General features: G+C 32.8%; 1 long non-coding RNA gene across 5 annotated transcripts in view; it reads right to left on the bottom strand.

Moving 5' to 3' along the window:
• Nucleotides 1-3,644: 3,644 nt before the first annotated feature.
• Nucleotides 3,645-25,109, bottom strand: part of LOC143663535 (uncharacterized) — a 550,609-nt gene continuing 529,144 nt past the window's right edge. For all 5 annotated transcript variants that reach the window (XR_013166002.1, XR_013166004.1, XR_013166007.1 and 2 more), the window contains one exon: nucleotides 3,645-3,874. This is a non-coding gene — a long non-coding RNA (uncharacterized LOC143663535). The remainder of the gene's footprint in view (nucleotides 3,875-25,109) is intronic.

The following is a 25,109-nucleotide window of genomic DNA, read 5'->3' as shown; positions in this document are numbered from 1 at the left end:
TTAATATATGGAAGATGGTTAGGGACAGGTTTCTCATTATTGGAGTTGAAGGTTCCTGATAAGCAAGAGCAGAAAGCAAGAATGCTCCATGTGGTAACTATCTCTAGAGTTAGAGATAGTATGAATGCATGTATAGTTTAATTTAGAGACAAATAGTTGAAAATAAAAATATGTATAGTTATATTTATACCATCAAAGGTAAGTGATACAAACACTTCCTCTCTCGGTCAGCTGAGAGAGTCCCAAATCAATGACAACTCAGCAGCAATGAGCATATCGAGCACCCATACCTTGGTTTCTAATACCATTCTCCAATAAAAGAAACCTGGGCTCCTAGGGAAAATGGCTGATAATATGACTGGGTCAGAAAATATGAAGTATGAATTTGGAGAACGTATAGAGCCATAAATTAAAAAGAGCGAAAAAATTGTCCCAAAATAACTAAGCAAAAAAATAACCACATGGGCAGGCCACAGTGGCTCATTGGCAGAGTTCTTACCTGCCATGCCAGAGACCTGGGTTCAATTCCCGGTGCCAGTCCATGTAAAAATAATTAATTAATTAATTTAAAAAATTACTCACAGAATGAACAACAATAACAACAAAGATGATCCAGAAACATAAAGTTAAGGGTAAATTAAAGAAGCACAGATGTTGTTCAAGAGCTCAAATATGAGCTCAAAGGCCAAATATGCAAGAATCTGAGCAAAAATAAAGTAGCATCAGATTATAACATAAACTAGAAAGTAAATATCCATGAGTCAATACTGATATATAACTGATTTAATAAATCAATCAATGGGGAATTATAAACACAGCTCCCATTAGAAGAATGCCAAATAGTTTATGTAGATACTCTACCCTCTTTGAGGGTAGCATAACTCCCCACTCCTTAGGTGTGGGCTGCCCATAGTGACTTCCTTCCAAAGAGTATAGTGTGGAAGTGGGGAAACTGATACTTCACAGTGAAGAAACTTGATAAATACTACCTCACTCATGTGACCATGATTAGCATCATCAGTGATCATAATCAATAAGTATTATTGATAATAAGTACCCTTTATATGATGTGTTGAAAATGGAATCCGCTTTTGTGGTCTTCTTCCCCAAAGCTCATAGCCCCGTTCTAACCATGAGATAAACACCTCACATTGTCAAGCGAGTGACATTCTGCAAAATACCTGACCAGTACTTCTCAAAATTGCCAAGATCATCAAAACAAGGAAACTTGTTTGTGTGACTCATAGACACACAGCCCTATGGAGATCTGGCATATAAATGTAATATGACAAGATGAAACAATTGGAAAATAAAATATTGAAAATAAATATTATCAAAGTCATTCAAATTCTCTTTGAATTTACCATGGGATAAATCAACTGAAAGTTGTGCAAGACCTTCTATAGAAAAACAACTTTAATGGACTTTAATAAAGGGAGAATATGTATACTATGTATATCATAATATTGATTATTCCCTATTTTATTCATATATGTATGCATCATATTATATATTTAAACACATTCATATGTATACTTTTGTATATAAACATATATGTATATCTATATATATATATATATAATTTTTAGTGAAATTCCTAGCAAAATACTAGACAGTTTTTAATGGGGTTTGTCAAACTGATTCTAAAATTTAGGAAGAAATGCATAGTACCAAGAATAGCCAAGGTATACCTGAAGGAGAGCAAATTATAGTAATTGCAATGCTGTATATCAAGCACAGCAATAATGAAGATCATATGACATTAGCACAAGGATGACAGAGTCCTGTGAAATCAACTAGGGCCTCCAAAAATAGATCTTCATATGTATGGACTGTTGTTTTATAACAATTGTGACATTATACTGTAATGGGAAAATGATACATTTTCAATAAATAATTCTGGTTCAATTAGATATCAATAGGCTGTCAATATGAAAAAAAAAAGGGGAAACATGCTGCCTACCTCTTACCTCATCATACATTTAAAATCAATTTGAAGCATATCATGGTCTTTATTGTGAATGTTAGAGCAATAAAGGCTCTAGAAGTTAACATACTAGAATATAGTATGCTATGATAAGGAAAGTCTTCAGAAACATGACACAAAATGCAATAACCATAATATAAAAGACTAGCAAATATTGTCATTAAATTAGGAATATATTTTTATCAAAGACAAAAAGAAAAAGCAAATCACAGTAGATATTTCAGCATATAAAAGTGATAGGTATATATATAATATATATACATGATGTTTCTACAAATCAAAAAGCAATAAACTTAGTGCTAAGGATATCAAATATCTAAGAAAATCATAAAATTGCTCAATCTAACAAGGCATTACAAATTAAAATTACGAGTTAAATTATGAACTCAACAGAATAGCTAAAACTAAAGGCACTGACAAAATTATTTAATATTTTTACCACTGGAACTATCATATACTGCTGATAAAATTATGTATCAGTGTAAATCACTTTGGAGAATTGTCATTATTTACAAAAGTTGAAATGATACCTTAATACTAAGCAATTTCTATACCCAACAGAAGTATGTATTCATATGCACCAAGAGACATGTACAAGAGTATTATTAACTGAATTATTCATATTGGACAAGAAATAGAAGCAATCCAAAAATCTATTAGCTAGACAAATATAATTACATTGTGAAGTTTACATATAATATTACAGTATAGCAATGAAAATGGGCAAACTATGGTAAATTAAAAGGGAATGTTAAAACATATTAAGTGATGCATATGATATAATTGCATTTATATGAGTAGGTTCCCTGTGAAACAATTCATTGATTTTAATGCTTATTATTTTTCCTGTTTTATGTCTGTAACTTTTATTGAAATAAAAGGGAAAAAAATTTTCACATTGCTTATGTGTTCTTGGGCAATTTGCTTAACTTCTTTGATTCTAGGGTTCTCTCATAGGTAAAAAATGTTTATGATAACATAAAGTCACTTTGAAAATTAATTAAATATAAATAATTTGGAACAAAGATTAGCAAATACTAAAATGCTCAATAAATAACAGCTACTGTTTAGAAACCCAAAGTCTTTTCCAACTGCAAACATTTTTTTTATTATTTTTTCCAGTTAATCAAACGGCTTGAGTTCCATATTTATTAAGAATGTACTTGATCAACAGAATTATTCTATGCATTTGCAATACATCAGTTAACAGAGCAGTAAAACATTCTTAGCTGTTTATGAGCTTAAATTATAATGTGAGAGACAGCCCCAAACCATAGCAATAAATACATTGCATGGTATGTTACAAGATAAAACTTGTTAGGGGAAAGAATAGAATGGATTAAGGTGCATTATTTTTTCCAGAGTGAAAATAAGTTGCAATTTTACAAAGAAAGAACAAGTAAGTTTTAATTAAAAAAAATAATGATTTGTGTATGAAATCATGAAGGAGGTAGGAACAACTGGGGAAAAAGCAGTCAGTATTGACAGGAGAATGACTAAAAAGGCCTGAAGTCATTAGGATGTACTGAGGGATGGAATATGCTACAGGGAAAGAAAAGCGGAGGTAAGGATGGCACTGGAACTTTTGGTCTGAAAAACTGTGAAGTTCCTTATTTCCCTAATTTAATAAGCTCTTCTCAAGTATATTCAGATCCTATTAGGTATTCTGTCACTTTTATTTTCAAGCAATCTCTCTTAGAGCCTCTTGATCAGCATCTTTCTGCTCTGTTTGTGTTTTGTGTTCTATAGAGTTGACATTTTGGGAGCTTCTTCCTGGGATTTCCTTCACCTTTCACTTATGAAGAATTCACTCATAGGTGCTCATCCATGTGTTTGGCAATCTTCATTTTCTCCTTTGAATTGTGGAACAGATCTCCCGGTAGTTTCCTGAAAAGCATGAAGAGAAGGTAGCCTACTTGAAATCGCATGCCTAAAAAATGCCTTCATCCATATCTTTAATTGACTTGTCTTGGTTTTGAATTCAATAAGAAAAAAAAAAAAATTCTCCATTTTGATCTGGATTTCAATTTACCATTCTGCTTTCAGTAAAACTCACCTCTCCCCACCGCCCTCAAGAAGTATCAGGGCCTTCTCATTGATGTCTGTTACTTAAATTTTAGTTCTTAACATTTTATGGGTCATTTTATTCCATCCATTTATCTGGAAACTCATGTCCTTCAGACCCGATTAATTTTATTGAATTTTACTTCATGATTTTTTGTCTCCTATTCTCTCATCTTTTTGTTTTCTGAAATTCCTGTTTAGATTTTGGACTATTTGGATTTGATTTCAAATTTTATTTTTTAATTTTCTCTAATGTCTTCATTTATTTATTTTTCTATACTTTCTGTAACATTTCCTAAATTTAATCATCCAATTTTTATATTGAGTTTTTCATTTTTCTGTCATACTTCATAATTTCAATACTTAGTTTTTGCTCTCTGAATGTACCTTTTATTTTTGTGAAGAATTCTTCTTTTGCTTGTACATATGGTATGTTCTGTTCTTCATATGGAAATGGGTATTAATTTTTGTGTGGCTCCTATTTCTAGAAAATTATTAGTTTCTGATTATTTTTATCTAAGTCCATCATCAGAGGCTTCCAGCAAGTGTTTGTTGATGCTTGTAAATACTAAAACAAATTAATAGGGCTTTTGATTCACATCAAGATGGGCTAGGCTTACTCTTCCACTTGGATGCTAATATTTTTAACATAAATACCAAATATTCATTATATGAACTCTAATTTATTCCCAGATATACATAAATATACCCACTGTAAATTGGTATTGAGTTCCATAATCTGGAGAGCCTCTGTTTTACCCTGAAAAAATAATAATCAGCCAATCCCCTATTAAATGTACATATGTAAAGAGGCAGAAATGGGGAGAGAATATTATTGACTCTATGGAACGGGAAGGAGTTTAAGATTCTATCAGCTTTTGTCATAGTGTTTTATAGTTTTAATTAGTTCAAATTTCCAGGAGAGTTGTTGGAATTGTACCAGAAACTCCCATACACCCTTTATTCAGATTCAACAATTTTTCATTTTGTTCCATTTGCTTTACTATTTATTCAGCTTGTTAGTTTAACATACATATGAATATTATTATTTTTATGTATAATGTTATAGTAAGTTGGAAGCATCATGCTTCTGTGACCCTAAATATCCATTTTCTTAAGAGTGTAAATCTTAAGAAAATGGGTAGTGTCCTTACACAATCACATTCATTAAAATCATCAGGAAGCTATCTCATCCACCCACAGGAAATTAAATATCCATATGTATTAATAAGTTTCCACAGAAATTTCACAATAACATCATTTATAGATTCCTGTCTTCCTTATTCCAGAGTCAACTCCAGGACCGCATATTATATTACTTGTCATATCTCTCTAGTCACAGTTTTTATTTGTGTTAAATGACTTTAACATTTTTTAACAGGACAGGGTGGTTATTTTGTGGAATGTCCCCTGATTTAAGTATTCCTGATATCTCATCATAAGTTTCATTGAGGTGATGTTTTTTTGTTCTGATAGTATGCATTTGGCACACGATATTGTGTCCTAATTCCAGTGAGGCTAGGTTTGATATCTTGGTTTAGGTGGTGTTTCCCACATTTCTCCATGGTAATATAGCTATTTTTACTTCAAAATTAACAAGTATTTTTTGTAGAGAAGTGCTTTGGAACTCTGTAAGTATGTAGTTCCTGTTCAAATATCTGCACTCTAATTTTAGCATCCACTGATAATTTTATAAATTCAGCTTTCCTGCAATATTTATTATTTAACATTTTACTGTAAGGAAGGTCTTTAATGTGCATCTCTGAATATTTATAGGTTTAGACCCATGAATTATTATTTTATTCACTGGTTTATAATCCACTCCTTTCATTATTTATTATGATGTTCAAGTAGCCCCAAATATGAGCAGAGGAAGCCCTTTCGAGCTGGCTTACGTTATATGGACATATCGCCATGATTCTTTGAGCTCCACCTGTCCAATTTAACAAGGTGTTCCAGGCACATCTTGATCTTTTCCAGCCTGAGAAATAACCATTCCTCTTGTAAGACCAGTTCCTTTTAGTGGAGCGTAGTATTTAAATATTATTTGGATGCTATGTGTGCTTTTTCCTTCTTTTTCTCTCTCCTTCTTCTCACTTTCGCTCTTTCTCAATTTCTCTCTCCTCATTTCTCTGCCTTTATCTATCTATCTATCTATCTATCTATCTATCTATCTATCTATCTATCTATCTATCTATCTATCTATCTATCTATCTATCCATCCACCCATCTATCTGTCTATGTCACTCTCTCTATATAGATATACATGTGTAGTTAAAGTTACATATATAACATAACTAAATACACATTGATACCCCTAATCCCAATACAAAATCTCATGGCACACTTTAGTTTTTTCCTTTCCCAACTTTGAAGCTCTTTTAATCTGCTTCCCATTATCCTTAAAAAATTACAGTTTACTATTTGCTTACTCCTTTTTAAGGTAAATTTATATAGAAATTCACAAATTAAGGAGGCAATTTTAATGAGTTTTAGAAAGTGGATATGTATAATGGACGCAATATACAGGATATTACAATCAAAGCAACAGGTTCCCTAGTATTACTTATTAATAAATCATAACCCCATGTCCCCTCCCCTACTCTAGAAGCAGTCACAATTTGGATTTCCTTCTCACCAATGGCTAGTTTTGTCTAATATGGAACTTATGATGCTGTATGTATTCTATTCGCTCCTGCTTCTTTTGCTTATCAAAATGCCCATGAAATTTACATGTTGTTACAGTAATTCATTTGTTCCTGTTATTGCCGAGTAGTATTCCATTGTATGAACATAGAGCACTGTTTATTTCCATTCTGTTGATAGAACTTTGTGGTATTTCCAGTTTGGAGGATTATGAATAAGGATGCTATACACATTTGTGAGTTCATTTTATTTTTGTGGACATATATTTTAATTTTTCTTGGATCAGTTCTGAGGACCGTAATTCTGTGTCAAGAGATAGAGGCATATTCAACTTTATATGAAATTGTCAAACTTTTACTAAATATCTGTGCTGTTTTACCTAACCACCATCAATATATGAGAATTCTGGTTGTTCAGCATCCATGTAGTATTTGATATTGAGAGCTTTTTTACAAAAATTTGGTTATTAAAGTAAGAATATATAAAAATTTCAATGTAGTTATAATTTGTGTTTCTCTGTTGATAAATGATTTTAAACACTTTTTTTAGTGAACTTTTGGCCATTTATATATTTTCCTTTGTGAAGTATTTGTTCAAGCAACTTGCCTATTTTTCATTGAGTAATTTACAAATTCACTCTCTTTTTATAGGGACTATATATATATATATATATATATATATATATATATATAGTCCCTATATATATATATCCTGGATATGAGTTTTTTGTCAGATATATGTTTCCAATCTGAGGCTTGCCTATTCATTTTAACAGTGTATTTTGATGGTCAGAAGTTTTTTAATATTGATGAAGTCTAATTTACAATATTTCATGGCAGTTATTTCATTCTAAGATTTCTTTATTTGCTCTCAGGTTGGCTTTGAGCTATTTGTTTTCTTCTAAGCTTCATGGTCTTATCATTTTACATTTGTGTCATAATTCACCTTAAAAGTTTTGTGTGTGGTATTAAATAAGAAGGTTGTATCTTCCATTTGGATATCTATTTTTTCCAGTACCATTTGTTTAAAGTCTTTGCTCTTCCACTGAAATGTTTTTACACTTTTACGGAAAATCAATCAAAATGAAAACTGCTTACATCTGGGCTCTATTTTCTTCTGTTGATCGGTTTGTCTGTCTTTATGCCCCTACTATAGTGTCTATAGCTTTATTTTAAGCTTTAAAATCCATTGGTGTAAGCCTTCCAATTATTTTCTAGTTTTTAAAGATTGTTTTGGCCATTCTATATATTTTGTTTTTCCTTATTAAATTAAGAATAATTTTGTAAATTTCTGCAAAACAACCTGTTGAAATTTTCACTTGAATTTTATTTATTCTGTAAATGAATTTGGTGAAATTGACATATTAATACTGAGTCTTCCAGAACGTCTAGACATCTATATTTCTCTATGTATTTGTTCTTCTTTAATTACTCTCAGCAATGTTCTGTAGTTTTCTGACTATAAGTCTTGATTTACTGCTCTTATACTTATTCCCAAGTATTTTGGGCCTTTGGTTCTATTGAAAAATGGAAATTTTTATTTCATTCTATAGTTGTTTGTTACTAGGATAAAGAAATACAATCAATTCTTTTATATAGACCCTATGTACTGAGGTCTTGTTCCATCGGCCTTTTAAAGCTAGTAGGGTGATTTTGTTTGTTTGTTTTTGTATATTCTTTAGGGCTTTTTACATTAAAATCATCTTGTCCGAAAAAAATGGAGTTTGACTTATTATTTTCCAATAAGTTTGACTTTTTTTTCTTGATTTCTTGAACTAAGTTATTAATTCAGTGTTGAACAGAAGTTGTGAAAGGTGACATCCATTGATATTTTCTTTTCTCAATTTAAAAGGAACATATTGAGTCTTTCACAATTATATATGGCACTGCTCATTACATTTTGTCATGGGCAACCTTTATTAGGATGGGAAAGTAGACCATTCTATTTTAATTTAGCTGAGAAGTTTTTTCCTGAATGAATGTTGAATTGATCATATTTTACTCTTTTGTTTGGTTTATATGGTTAATTACTCTGACCGGTTTTTAAAATGTTTAATTAGCCTTGAATTCCTGGAATGTAATATTGCATTAAATTTGTGGTATGTATTTTCATGAAAAATACTAGATTATAACTTTGGTTTCTTTTAATGCATTCATCGTATTTTAATATCAGAGATAAGCTGGAAATTCCAAAGTGTCTCTCCTTTCTCTTTGATATTTATAGATACATTTGGGGGGGAATTGACATCTCCATGATTATATGTTGTCCTGTACATGAAAGCAGACTTTCCATGAATTTAGGTATTCTTTTAATGTATTCTAATAAAATTTTATTACATTCTTGTAAAGTTTACCAAACCTTTCGTTAAATTTATTCTTAGTTCCTTAATATTCTCATACAATATTTTAAGTTGTAAGTTATTATGAATTATTTTAGTTATTTGCTACTGATATAAAACTTGGTATTGAGAATATTATCATCATGTTCTGCTACCAAAGTACTACAATTATATATAATAATAGATTTAAATAATTTTCTAATTAAATTGTCATATAGTCTATACGAGGAAGTTTTCTTCCTTCCTTTCATACTACCAAGCAACTAACTCATTTTTATCATATAATTATGCTTGCTAGGGTACTGGTTAATTAAAGCTATGAAATGTTTCCCTGTACCGTTTCTGGTTTTAAAAGGGAAGTTCTCTGCATTTACCCATTTGAAAAAATGTTTATTGATTTTTAAAGATAATATCATGTTACTAATTTCCTTCCTATTAGTAATATACTGATCATTTTTATCATAAAGAAATGTGTCAAATATGTTTAGTATCATGTAATTACATGATGACATTGAGTTTTTATTTTAATTTTTTAATGTGACAATTGCATTTGTATATTTTTAAATATAAAATATTATTTGTAAATCTAGGAAAAATCATATGCCTATAGTATTTCATCTTTTTACACAGCATTGGGTTGAACTTGCTAATATTTGGTTTAGGGTGTTTGTACCCATTTCTAAGACTGTGTTTAGCCTATAGTAATTCTTTCTAGTAATGCCTATGTCTGGTTTTAGTATGTTTTACTATTATTTAAGATAAAAACAAACCTTTCCAAGCTACTTGACAACATTTACTTCATATGTTTTATACAATCTCTTGGTTATAATTCTTTACCCAAAAATAGTATACAAAATTTATACTTCTTCAAAATTACTGAGTCCTTGCTTGCCTGAAATATTTTGTTTCCTGCCATTGCACTTGAATAACTGCTTGGCTAAATATAAGATTCTAAATTCCAAGCACTATTTCTGTAATATTTTAGAAATACTACTCTAATCTTCTTACATCTAGTGGTAAGGTTAAAGAAAGGTTCACATAGATATGATTCTTGTTCTTTTGAAAATCATATTCTTTATCTCTCTGTACTAATTTCATTAAAAATTATTTTCCATTACTGTATTCATTTTCAAAATATCTCTATAACATATTTAGATATAACTTTTTCTTTGTCTTTTCTTATTGGCACATTATATGCCCTTTCCACCTGAAATCTTTCACCTTCTACTCTGGTAAATTTATCTCTACATTAGGTCCAAATAATTTTTTCATTATATTTTATAGCAAACTTTTTAGTCAATGACTTTGAATTTTTAAAAATTATTTTTATTGAGAAATATTCACACACATATGGTCCATACATGTTGTATAATCAATGGCTCACATTTTCATCACATAGTTGTGTTTTCATCACCATGATGATTTTTACAATATTTGCATCACTCCAGAAAAAGAAAGAAAAAGAAAAAGCTCATACATTCCATACCCTTTACCCCTCCCTCTCACTGACCATGAGTATTTCAAACTCCTAATTTTTACTCTTTATCTCCCCAATATGTATTTATTTTTAGTCAGTTTTTTTTTCTCCTCTATCCATACCCTGGATAAAAAGAGCATCAGACACAAGATTTTTACAATCACACAATTGCATTGTAAAAATTGTGTCTTTATATGATCATCTTCAAGAATCAAGGCTACTGGAACAGAGCCCAACAGTTTCAGGTTCTTCCTTCCAGACTCTCCAATACACTGTAAACTGAAAAGGTATATCCATATAATTCATAAGAATAAGATAACCTCCAGGATAACCTCCTTACTCTGTTTGAAATCTTTCAGCCACTGGACCTTTATTTTGTCTCATTCCTCTCTTCCACTGTTGGTCAAGAAGGCTTTCTCAACCACTTGATGCCAGGTCTAGCTCATCCTGAGTTTTGTCCTACACTGTCAGGGAAATTTATACCCCTGGTAGTCATGTCCCATGCAGAGGGGAGGGCAGTGAGTCCACTTGCCAAGTTAGCTTAGAGAGAGAGAGAGAGGCCATATCTGAGCAACAAAACAGATTCTCTGGGGGTGACTCCTAGGCATAATTATAAGTAGGCTTAGCTTCTCCTTTGCAGGAACAATTACTCTAAATTTTATTGCACTTGAATCAGAGTGCTTTGTCCCTATGATTTTGAATTTTATTGCACATGGATCAGAGTGCTTTGTCCCTATGATTTTCAACTTTTGATATTTTTGAAACCTCGTTGGAGTCTAGTAATTAATCAAATAATTACATGTTCCACATCTCTTAAAGCATGTGTGCTTTCTAGATGTTGGATAATGAGTTCTAAGTCAACAATTAGATCTGATGTGACAATCTTATATTTTAAAATACCTGTGTTCATACCTCTTTTGAAAATCTGATTGAGCTATAAATTACTAAGAGAGTTAAACATTTCTGGCTATACTAGTTGATTTATTAATCTCTTCTTTTATTGATTTGCATATATATTTTAAGCAGTTTTATTGAGATATATTTACATACCATATAGTTCATCCAAAGTGTACACTTAATGGCTTTTGTATACCCAGAGTTGTGCAGTCAGTATATCAATCTTAGAACATTTTCATTATTCCAAAAAAAACACCCGTACCCCTTCGCAGTCACCTTTCAATCTCTTTTTCCTTTCCAGCCCTACATAACCACTATTACTAGCTCTATAGATTTATTTATACTTGTATTTTATATAAATGGAAGCATGCAAGATTGCATCTGGTTTCCTTCACTTAGAACAATGTTTTTTTAAATATTATTGTTTTTAATTAGAGAAGCTATAGGTTCACAGAAAAGTCATGCAAAAAATGCAACATTCCTGTATGCCTCCTTATTATTGACATTTTGCAATATGCTGTTACCTTTGTTATAACTGATGAAACAATATTGAAATAGTACTATTAATGGTAGTCCATAGTTCACTTCAGGTGCATTTTTTCACTTTTACCACCCTAATATTAACACCTTGCAACAGTATCATACATTAAATATATTCCATTTCAAAATGTGTATACTTTCCTCATAAATTGTTCATTTAGCAATATGTACTTTAGTCCTATACTGCTTTTTGATCTTTAGACTATTTTTTTATATAAATTTTAGAGAAATTTTTTTTAGTGTTTCATATGTCACAAGCATTTTGGCAGGACTGTTAGTATGGGGGTGGAAACCATGATCTCTGCCCTCTAGGAGTCTAGAGTTGAATAAAAACATACACAGAAATTAACCTGCACATTTGCGCTATATATTTATATTTGAGAGACTGAATAAGAAAAGAAGAGAGTCCGCAGATACATGTCATTTTCTGACCAGTAACTGCATATAAAAGGTTCATGAGGAGAATAAACATATATTGTCTTGCAATTACCAATCTCTTTTTATGTGAATTAATCAATGGTGCTGTTTTATTTTTTCAGTAATGCAGGTATTTCTCTACAATTTATTTGAAAATATAAATTAAAATGGAAACCACACCACATGGCATAATGTATTTAGACTCTAACTTTTAAAATATTCTGTGCATATACAAAATGTGAAAAGACTTATTTTCTTAGGTGTTAATATTTTAATCTTAGGTTTATTATTTCCCCTTGATTTTTTCTTGTGTCCAAGTCTAACTCATAATATAAAATGGCTAATTTTATAAACTAAACTGTAAAGCTACTGATGATTAATTCCTCAAATTTTCTTCTGTTGTACAAGTGCGTATTTCTTACTTGTTAGAATAAAGAAACTTGAAATTGCTATTTCCTTTAATAATATGAACCGGTTGTAGAGTTAACTTTGATCTTTATCAATTTATAGTTGATCATATTGAGTTTGTCTTAAGCATGTCTTTCTTTTTCATGTCATGTCCCTGACATGTTCAGGGACAAAAACACAAAATTATTTATATTTATTTATATGAGTTATTTAAAAAAAATGATTACACTGGAAAAATCTTTCAAATCATGAGAACATCTATCACCAAAGAAAAAATCACTTCTCATGGCTGTCATTACAAGTGCTGTATCTCTCAAATGTTTTGTCTTTATCCCAGGGCTCATAGTACCTTCAGGGATCTATCTGAAAGACAGAGCTCATTCACTTACCTACCTAAGATAATGCAAAAGTCATGTTTAGTACTCTGTATTAATGAATTGCAAAATAATGTGTCCTTTACCACAATGAAGAGCTATTTTAAAAAGTCCCCATCCTAAATTTACATATCTATGCAGAAATATCCCTTTTTGAATAACTTATTAAAATCATTTTTAATGAAATACTGTGGCAGGCAGATACGTGCTAAGACAACAAGACTAAATAATTTGATCGATAAATTTTACTATTGTTGCTATTAAAAAAATGAAAGTTCCCGGCCCATGCACGTCCCAAAAAACAAACAAGAAAACCAAGCAAGCAAATAAAAATTCAACAAATGGTGCTGCAATAATGGGATACTCAAATGGGAAAATAATGAAATGTGACCCCACCATACAGCATACAAAAAAAAAAAAAAGAAAGACATGCTTAAGACAAACTCATTATGATCAACTATAAATTGATAAAGATCAAAGTTAACTCTACAACCGGTTCATATTATTAAAGGAAGTAGCAATTTCAAGTTTCTTTATTCTAACAACTAAGAAATACGCACTTGTACAACAGAAGAAAATTTGAGGAATTAATCATCAGTAGCTTTACGGTTTAGTTTATAAAATTAGCCATGCTATACAAATGTTTCTATTAAAATGTATAAATTATGTCTAATTTCTCATTAGGATTTGTCATTTGATTCAATCTCAAAATGATTAATAAAAACATAGCTGATTTTTATTTTTAATAAAGGTAAACATAACTGAAAGTAGATAATAAGGTATTCTGAATTAGACAATACACACTATTGCTTTCTTTTCATCCATAACAATTGTGTCCCTATAATGTTATCATTTTAATGTATGATTTAATAGAGTTTTTTTCCCCTATTTTTACTTTAATGTATATGATAGTGACTTCCTTTTCCTATTCCTTTGTTTGTGTTCCTGTTTGTGGTGCAATTTACCCCCTTTTTTATTGTCTTTAATCATGAACTAGTCTGTCCAAACCTCTAAATCCTGTTCAAATTCAGCCTCCTCCACATTAATGCCTTTTACTTCCGCCGAATTATTTTCTTTCCTGTAAGCTAAAAAGTAGTTTATTTTCCAGTGATTTTTTTTTTTTTTTTTACTATTTTGCCATAACTCTTAGAACCCTTCACCAAGAATTGACTGTGGTGTTACACTTTTGGAATTATTAATCAGACCGAAAGCTTCTTAAGAGCAAATATACCTTTGATTAATCACTGCATCCTCAGTTATCCAGGAACCAAAAGCTCAAGCTGGGCAATTTGCCACCTCCATGAGTGCCAATGCTTCCAGTCACTAAGGAAAATGTGAATTTAACACTTTATAACTAACATCAGGATTTTGCTCAGGCTCATTGTTTAGAAATGCCCACTCTCAAAAATGTTGACATAGTGATGACAGAAAATCCTCAAATTATGGCTAACCAACACAATTTTTTTCAGGAATTAAAGAATACTATTTCCTTCACCAAAATGAAACAAAATAAAACACTCTTTTCCTCATAACAGAGCAAAAGAGTTTCCAACTCTCAAATCCTGATTTCATTTAGCTGAGAAAGCAAAGTGCATAACCTAAAAAAATGAATAAACCTAACGAAAGTGAATTACAACAAAGTTACCTATGAGATTTTGAGATCCAACGCACACATATAGTCAGAGGGGAGATTCTTCTTTCTCTTTTTTTTTCCTACAAATTCAAGATCTGTTTATGTTAAACTAATTTATTATTTTCCTAAATGTGTAGGAACTCCCAAACAATGATATATTTCATTATTTTCCCTGCTTAGTTAGCATGAAATGGTGTTCTGGGGGGATGAAATGATGGGATTCCAGGTTCTAATACGTTACTGAAGCATATGATTCACACATCAATTTGGATCTAAAACTCCCTTTTTAGAAGGTCAACAATGTTAACTATTGTTTCTGTGATAAAATTAACAATGAAATTGTTGTTTTCCTTCAGTAGTTCTAATTATTCTAGTCTTTAGCTATTAACATTTTAATTTATTTTTAGAAGTAAAATTTTCTTTCTATTAGTGAATGTACAAACTTTTTTGAAGATAATGTCCATTGATAAAGTCTGCAGCACAGTACTGTTTATTTTTAGGAACATATCCAAACCAAGCAGTGATGTATGATGAATGCAAAACTGACAGCAAGGAGAGCAAAGTAATGCATGCCTAGGTACTAATTATTAAAAACAACTCCTTTCCTTCCAACAGTTTCAGAACATAATGGCAAAAGTATCTTGAAAAATCACATGCAAAAGAGAAATTAAATTTTAAAGAACTGGAGACTGATATAAAATCTTTACCAACTTCTGAATTTTGATGGTCAGACCAATTCATCAGATTATATGCTATGTCTTCTTTATATCACAATTAACTGTATGATTGTCATATTAGTTTGAAGGTATGTTTAAAAATGGACACACGAATCCACAGTTTTGCAAAACTCTCCTTTTTTTTCTATCCCACTTTTCAGGAGATCCAAAAATAAAATTTAAGCTTACTTATTGAAGGTTCTGACTATTAAGAGGAAAACACCTCTCTTAAAACATAACAAAATCATTCAAAATAAGGTTTAATCAATAATTCCTTGTTCCTGGGAAAGCAGCAAAGAATAATTGATTTAAGTTTTTTTAACACTTGAAAGCAGTTTTTGAACTTATGTTGAGAACATGAGGAAAACAATAGATGAATAACTTTATACTTTTAAAAAGACATACTTTAGAAATTCACCTTCTGAAATAACAGGGATTTTTTAACCATCTCTAAATATTACATTCAAATTTAAAATATTTTATTGGATGGTCTCTGACAATATTTTAACAAAGTTGTGTTATGCTAATGAATAAGTAGTTTGTGTAATCTAAGATTAAGTAAGATCGGAGTAAGGAATTTACTGTAGATATGGTGTATAAAAAATAGATAGCATGAAATATAGGTGCTCAAATTCATAAATTCATCATCTAAGTTGAATGCACAAAGATTCATTTTATACTGTGTGCTCTTCTGCCATATTCTAAATTGCCAGGATTTCTGATTGCCAAGATCTAAGATAGTGATCTAAGATAGTGAAAATTCAGTGATCTTCAATATTTTTTTGCTTTAAAACTTCTTAAAAATTTGGAAAAAATGTTTAGTCCCTTCTACTGAAAAACAAAGAAACTTCTGAAATGTAAATAAGACTAGACAGATTATCATATGGTTTGTCAGTTTGAATCTTCTTGATAGCATAATGTGCCATCACCTCCAATATACCTAATACAAGTATCTCTATTTTGATCTCACAAGAACAACTTTCTTTCTCTCTCTTTCTCTCTTTCTTTCCTTCCTTACATTTTGATCAAGTTGCTAAATAAAAACTCTCATTATTACTGCCTACATTTTACAATTCATAACATCTCAATGCAGATAAAATTACTCTGTTTCTAACTTGAAGCTTCAGAATTGTTGGATTTATGTTTGAGCCATGAAGCTCATTTTTTGGTTTATGTTGTCTTTTTGACACTCCAAATTCTCTGGTGGGATTTTTATAGGAAAGGGTACATGTGGAAGTGGAGGACCGGGAAATTGGTTTTTCTAAGTCATTATCGATGGGAGATAATGTCTCCTTAACTTAACAGGGGACATTTGGTAATGTAGGAAGACATATTTAGAAGTTACAACTTGGGAATGGGTGCAACTAAATATTCAATGCAAAAAATAACTCCCAAAATGGAGACTATCAAGCCCAAAGTATCAGTAGTGCTGAAATTGAGAAACTCTGTTTTAAAACTTTCTGCGGACATGTACCTAATAAAAGTTCTCATGCATGCTCAGGGGTAAATACACCTCATTTTGAAGACTGATTGGAGTCATTGCACCATTTTCCCCTAAGTACAACCATTCATCATCCCCAATCTGGGAATGAAAGAGAATTACCCACATGGCCAAACATCATTTCTTCATTTCTTCAAATGGAAAGAGCAGAGGGATACAGGATTGCAAAATTTAGCATCACACATTCACACCCACCCACACAACTTTCACACATTTCAGTGCTGAACACACACAAACTAACTGTGATTTTCACAAATATAAAACAAAAACAAAAATATTAGTCCTTGGTTTTACAAGAATTCGATTGCAATTCCTCACCTTGACCTACCCCCCCCCACAAACTTTCATCAAACTTCCCCCTGCTTCTACTTCCATGATCCCATATTTCTCCTTCCCACATCATTAGATAATCTTTCTGATTTCCTTTGCTCTGAGGGGTGGAGGTGTCTTCATTTCTGTGGATAATATCAAGTAGCATATTAAATAATAACAAAGTTTTTATATTATCCTTGCTTTAAAGGAGATTCCTAAATTCAAAATGCTTTGATCAAAAAAGAATTTTTTAATGAAGAGAATTTCATATAATCTAGCACGCCAACAGAGAGAATAAGTTGGTACAAGTAGGTATATCTGCACCTCTCTTACCAGGTAAAGTCTATGACCTGAAAAATATATCACATCAGGTGATTTTAGTAGGACAAAAAAACATCAACAACAACAAAAACATTTCACTCACATATTTCCCCTAAATTGAAGTGGACTAACAACATCTATTAAGTCCCAAATCCGTTCCAAGTTATTTGTGTGAGTTGCAGTATCGTGGATGAATGGGAGAGAAAGATAAAGTATTAATGTGGTTTCTGCAGCTTTTAAAGGAAAGAATTCTAACTTTTAAAGCTATTTGGAGCTGTTTCCTACTTTAACTTTCTAACAAGTGGTTTAAAGGAAAGTTTGTTCAAAATAACTCTGAGAATGGTTTTGGCATGAAATATCTACCTTAAGAATCCACGCTCATTTCTCATCTTCTCAGTTACTCAAAATGCTTGCCCGCTAAACTCCAATTTTGTTGCATATTATTTCACAGTACTTGTACTTTACATGTTTACATTGCAGACATAACTCACACTAAGATTAACAGGAGTTGTGCATCTAGATCAAGGAGCAAATAACTCCTACACTATTTGTTTTGAGACCTATCTTGTCTGCTATTCATTAGAACATCTTGGAAATTCCACATAAAACATCAAAAAGAAAAGTGCCCATAACTCAGTGCCATTTATTTGTATGTAACAACTCACACACTGCATATCATAACACACTTTGCAAAGAGTGTTAGTCAAAAGTAAAAGGGAAATTTCATAGTGAGATAAAATGCCAGAACTGGCCAATTTTGTTCCCTAATGCAGCTGCAATAAAGTTAAAAACTAAGGTAACCCTTTCAAGATTTTGGAATCTCTGGGGAGTCTTTCACCTTGTTAAATCCAATACTTTCTTTCATTTCTTCTAAGTTTGTGGCTGTTTTTCAGTTATTGCAGACTTCTATGAGGATTAAAGGAAAGAAAAAAATAGCAAAAATAACTCCTGTTACTTTGAATATGAGTCTTTTTAAGAACCATTTCCAATGACAGTATTCAAAGAACTGTCTGAGCTCTGATTGTGCTGTGGATGACTCTAATTTTGTTAGAAGGTGACCTCAATCTCTTACCAGAATGATTTAAATGGCCAATGTGGCAGCAAAGTGGTAAATATATGAAGTAGGAGGGTTTCACTTTTCCACCCAAATTAATGCAACTGTATTTCAACTTGCATAAGATAAAAAATAATCCAGGTTTTAAATTATTATTTGTTCTGATAATACATATTACTCTTCATCAAAATTCACATTTACATGTACCTTAAATTATATCTATTAAATATTCAGGCATCTAATATACATCTATGGAATCCAAAGACTCAAATAAGATAAGTAATTATTGAAGCTCTCCCCTGCTTTGTACTCCTTTTGCATTCTGTTGCAATCAGGATAAAAGAAGAACTCCTTGCCATAGAGTATGAGACTCAGAACAAAGTTCCTGCCTACTCTCCAGCACTTTTAGCCCATCACTTCCAGTGCTTTTGCACATTCAAGTTACATTGTATTCTGACCATCTCACTGAGTCTCTCTGAGCCTTGCTTTTGGGGACCTTTTGTCTAAAACAGCCATCAACAATGCCCCTGACCAGTAGACAAACCCTGAGAATAGTACACCCATATTCTCATCATTCTTTATTCCCTTGCCCTTCTTCAATTTTTTATGGTATATTTGTCATTCTATTTTTATCCTCTCTCTTTATTTCTTTAATGTGTATTCTTCTACTAGAATGCAAGCACAGACGAATAGACACTTGTATTTCTTACTCATGACTGAATCCCTGGCACTTAGAAAATTGTTGGCACACTGTAAACTCAATGGCTATTTATTAAATAATAAATGAATAATAATAATCAATCTATTACTGTTCTGTATATAAATTATATATATGAAATAGTGCATTTTATAAATAATACATGATATGAACTATTGCTTGTTGTTGAGTGTATTTGTGTGTGTATGTGTGTTTGTGATATGGTAAGTGGATCGGCAGCAATTAAAAACCAATTTAGCACAATATGAATCAGGGAAATAACCTACAAATAATCAGTTATCAACCAGAAGGGATGCTAAAATGGCTTTAGAAACAGTTACTTGAAATATTTCTGGTTCCTGCTCATAAAATCAGTTAGCAACTCCCACTCTTAATAGGCTTGTTTTCTTTGAAAACAAACAAAAACAAAGCTGAAATTCCCTTCCTACTGCTAAGTCTCATTCAGTCTAGCCATTCCTAAGCTTAACAGTCAAGCTTCTGGAAATTGAGCAGGGCCAAGACGGTGCCTTAGTAATGTGCACACATTTTTAGTTCGTCCTCCAGAGCAACTACTAAATAACCAGAAACAGTGCAGAACAGCTCCCAGAGCCACGACAGTGACCGGACACACAGCGTACCCCAGACTGGACCAGCTGGACCTGCTGTGAGTCTCGGAACAGTGAGTTCCCCAAGCCGCGGTGGCCGGCACCCGGTGCCCCTCCCCCACAGGCAGCTTCCTGGAGGGAAACGAAAGAAACTCTAATAGTAGCAGAGACTGAGTCCGACCAAACACCAATAATGGCATTAATAAACAAATTCTGACTACTAAAAATAGGCCCCATCTCAGTTGAAACTGGTCAAGGTGGAGGTCGCCTATTGGGCTAACTGAAAAAGAGGAAAGGGGACAAAATGGAGCCTTCTGAGGCTGTTTCTCTGGAGGCTTGGCTGCCTCTGGATCCAGCGGTGAGATTACACATGCTGAAACTGCCCCAAACGCAGGAAAAGGCTGCTTTCAGGGCTGTATCCTGCCTGTGCCTTCCCCACGGGAGAGGTGAAACACAACTCAGGTGGAATCCCTCTCTCAAGGAATTCAGAACCCAGGGCTTGGCAATTTGAAGCCATTAAAACCAGCCTACAACCTTTCCTCTGTCTCCACCACGCCCCCAGCAGGGAGAGCCTTCCAAAGTTAAAGGAGCCACAACATCTTTTGCTGGTGGGACCCGCAGACAGACGAGCGCCACATACTGGGCAGGATAAGAAAAACAGAGCCCAGAGACTTCACAGGAAAGTCTTTCAACCTACTGGGTCTCACACTCAGGGAAAACTGATGCAGGTGATTCCTTCCCCCTGAAAGAAGGCTAGCTTAGTCTGGGAAAACCCAGCTGGAGTCTGTAATACCTATGTAGACCCTCCTAAGGGTGGGGAGGGAAAAGGCACCTTATAAGCAGGACAAGAAAACAAGAACTGAAAAATTACCCTCTGTTAAACAAAACTTAAGCTAGAGGCCCAGAAAAAACTGAACTGAAGGTCAAAGAACAAATAGGCAACAAACTCATCTAGCAAGAAAACCCTAGGTAAGATAAGTGAAAGCAATCTCCATAATAAACTAATTTAGGTAATCAAATGTCTAGATGCCAGCAAAAAATAACAAATCACTCCAGGAAAATTGAAGATATGGCCCAGTCAAAGGAACAAATCAATAGTTCAAATGAGATACAGGAGCTGAAACAATTAATTCAGAATATACGAACAGACATGGAAAACCTCATCAAAAACCAAATCAATGAATTGAGGGAGAACATGAAGAAGGCAAGGAATGAACAAAAAGAAGAAATGGAAAGTCTGAAAAAACAAATCACAGAACTTATGGGAATGAAAGGTACAGTAGAAGAGATGAAATCTACCCCTGTTAGGATTAGTGAACTGGAGGATGGAACATCTGAAATCCGACAAGAAACAGAAACTATAGGGAAAAGAATGGAAAAATATGAGCAGGGGCTCAGGAAATTGAATGATAATATGAAGCGCACAAATATACGTGTTGTGGGTGTCCCAGAAGGAGAAGAGAAGGGAAAAGGAGGAGAAAAACTAATGGAAAAAATTATCACTGAAAATTTCCCAACTCTTACGAAAGACCTAAAATTACAGATCCAAGAAGTGCAGCGCACCCCAAAGAGAATAGATCCAAATAGATGTTCTCCAAGACATTAGTAGTCAGAATGTCACAGGTCAAAGAGAAAGAGAGGATCTTGCAAGCAGCAAGAAAAAAGCAATCCATCACATACAAGGGAAACCCAATAAGACTGACTATGTGTAGATTTCTCAGCAGAAACCATGGAGGCGAGAAGACAGTGGGATGATATATTTAAATTACTGAAAGAAAATGTAGTGCATCTTCTCCTCTTTAATTCCATTATCCTTGTGATTTGCTCTACCATCTATCCAGAAGCACGGGATTATTACTCTAGACTGCTGGTGTGATAAAGGCACTCAATTGATACTGACGGAATGAAAACCTTTCCCACTCCTCATCTACTACTTATTCATCCTCATACTGTTCCTGCTTGTATATATCAAGGTGTTTTATTAACAGCCATTACATGGAGGTCTCTTATTTGGGTTGGTTGGGTTCAAATATCTATCCTCTGTTCAGTAATTATGTGGCCTGAGAAATGTGACTAAATTTCTGTGCTTCTCTCTGCTCATGTAGGAAATAGATAGAATAAAGATAATAGCTATCACTTGGGTGGACCAAATGAGATATGTATGTATTAAATAGTAGATATTATTATTTATGAAATTCTTCATTTTTGTATCAGTCAAACCTCCAACTAATCACGGTGGAGGTGCTTTGTAAAAGGCAGATCTGTCGTGTCATAACAATGTTTAACGAAGTTCAGTGACTTTCTAGTTCTTTTCAAGTCATAGGCTGTCTCTGTGGTATTCCTCAAAAGGATTTTTGTGATTTTTTCCCTGCTTAACCTCCAGCCAAATACCTCAGAAATCAATCACAGATTTAAGCAGGAAAAATAATATGAGTAAGTGAACACATAATTATTAAATATCTGAAGGAACCCTTTTGGAGTTAGAATATTATTGGTGAACGTTTTGGGACAATAATTTATTTTGAAATTGAATGTTAAATTCATATGTTATCCTTTATCTTGAACGAATTTTATTGACTCATATTTTCTAGAGAGTTAGCCACTGTATTAAAAATGGTTTACTTTTAGTCTAATCTAACAGATGTCTTCTACCACTTAAACCATTTCAGAGCATCAAAAGATTAAAATTCATTTCAATTTATTTCACTATGTTTATATATTCTCAGTACCAAATGTAATAATATAGCATGGGGAGATTTAGAGACCGAAATTAAAAATACAGAGCTAGATAATTTCTAAATAGATTATGTGTCAAGCAAAATCCAATACTACCTTATAATAATGGTATGATATTATATACTTCTGAAACTTAAGCTGTACTTCAGGGCTGTGGAAACAAATTAGAAATATATCAGTATGTGAGTCCTTGAGACCAGATGGGTCATTGAAAACAGAAAAGAGAAGGATGCAGAGCAGAATCCACCAACATTCCAGTAATTAGAATTCTGGTTGAAGAGGGGAACAAGTAAGAGGACATTGAGGATAAAAAGGCAGTGAAGTTGGAGTCAATTAGGTAAGCAGTGTGTTTTAGTTTCCAGACTACCGTGGAATGGGTTAGTTTAACAACAGAAATTTATTGGTGAAGGCATTTCAGATGTTGGGAAACTTGCTTGCTCCCAGCGTTGGTATCTTTCAATTGGGTGGCAATCTTTGAGGTTCCTTAGCTTTTTCATCCCATGACAATGCATGCTGTGGCATCTCCTATCTCTTCCAGATTCCACTGCATTCCAGCTTCTTGCTTCTCCTACGGCTTCTCTCTCCTTCTGATTTCCACTGCACATATTATAAGGCTTCAGTAATCTGGATGAAAGCCCAACCTGATTCAGTTGAGCCAGATGTTAACTGAAGTAAAACACAGAAGGTGTCTTATTTATAATGGTCCACAGCCCCAGAATGTGGAATAAGACCAAGTACATGTCCAAACTGAGGTACATAATTCAATCCAACGTATGGGATGAATCACAGAAACTTAACTCTGGAATGCTGCTAACAGGTTGTGATAAAAATATAAATTGATATCTAGCTTCTAAATGATTTGGCCTTTGGTACAATTGGTAACATCATGAAGGCTATTTCTGTGGAACTGTGGGGATTAATGCCTGATTATGAAGGGCTCATATTCAGACATCTATTGTGGGGAGACAAAGCAAAAAAGAGGGAGCAATCAGGAGATAAAATGTGATCAAGATCCTTTTATTTCTTAAAGATGTTGATGCTATTAAGAAATATTTTCTTATTTAACAAAATAGGTATAATATTCATTATTCTTAATAGGTCAGTGTAATGACCTATTACATTGACCTAAAGAGAAGCTATATACACAGATGTCAAAGTGTCACTTGATGGCATTTAATATACATTTTCTGATAAAATGTGTAAAACAAGCCTTTGTAACTACTGTAAGAAACATCTGTAATATAAAATCTTAATTGTCCATAGATTAATTTCTAAATTTAATACTCTACTAAAAATTCCAATATCTATTTGACTGTACCAAATGATATTCAAGTTCATCTGAGAAAATAATTTCCATTGGAATGAAGAAATTGTTAAATGTGAATATTAAGGAGGACAGATATTGAGTATATTAAACTATATTATATTGTGAAGAATGCATATGCAGATTTTTAAACAAAGTAAAAAGCCTCTTAAAAGGACTGTGTGTGTGTGTGTGTGTGTGTGCGTGTTTGCATTCAAAATGATGATTTTTACTGTTTTGTGAAAAGAGAGAACATGGATCAGATGATATTTGGGACATTTGTTTTTTTTTAATGAAATTAAAATTAAATTACTTCCTTAGGAACAAAAATGCTAATTCTAAAAAATTATGAATAATATAATTAGATAAAGTATATGTGCATATTTTTTGCATGGGAAGGCACCTGGATTCTAACCAGGTCTCCCACCTGGTAGGCGAGAAGTCTGCCTGTTGAGCCACCATGGCCAGCCCAATGTGTGTATCTATTTTATGTCATGGTGGACAGTGCCATAAAAGGAAATGTTATAACATTGTTTCATGACAATATTTGTAATGCACATGCTATAAATTAACATATAAAATTAAAATGTGAATGCAACGATGGCTCAGCAGGCAGAGTTTTGGCCTGCCATGCCAAAAACCCAGGTTTGATTCCTGGTGCCTGCCCATGCAAAAAAAAAGTGAATGCAAACACAAAAATATTTGTTTCATGTATATTTATTATGTCAAGGGATCTGGAAACCATCCATGGTAGTTTGGATCAGTTATGCATTGCAGAAAGACCATGTTCTTTTAATCCATCCTTAAGGGTTCAGATCTACTGTGGGCTGGACCTTTTGATTAGACTGTTTCAGTTGAGATGTGACCCACCCAATTCATGGTCGGTCTTAATCAATTATTGGAGCACTTTATGAGAAGATAAAGGATGGAGAAGCTTTGAGAGCTCATAGTGAAACCTGGGAGAGAAGAATCAGCAGATGCCAACCAGGTGCCATCCTATGTGACAGAGGATGCCATCATCCTCTCTTCAGAGAAGGTATCATCTGTTGATACTTTATGACATTTCCATGGGCTTAGAACTGT

This window comes from Tamandua tetradactyla, chromosome 19, assembly GCF_023851605.1.
Source record: "Tamandua tetradactyla isolate mTamTet1 chromosome 19, mTamTet1.pri, whole genome shotgun sequence".
In the NCBI taxonomy this organism is placed as follows: Eukaryota; Metazoa; Chordata; class Mammalia; order Pilosa; family Myrmecophagidae; genus Tamandua; species Tamandua tetradactyla.
This window is presented reverse-complemented; position numbering and strand designations above follow the sequence as displayed.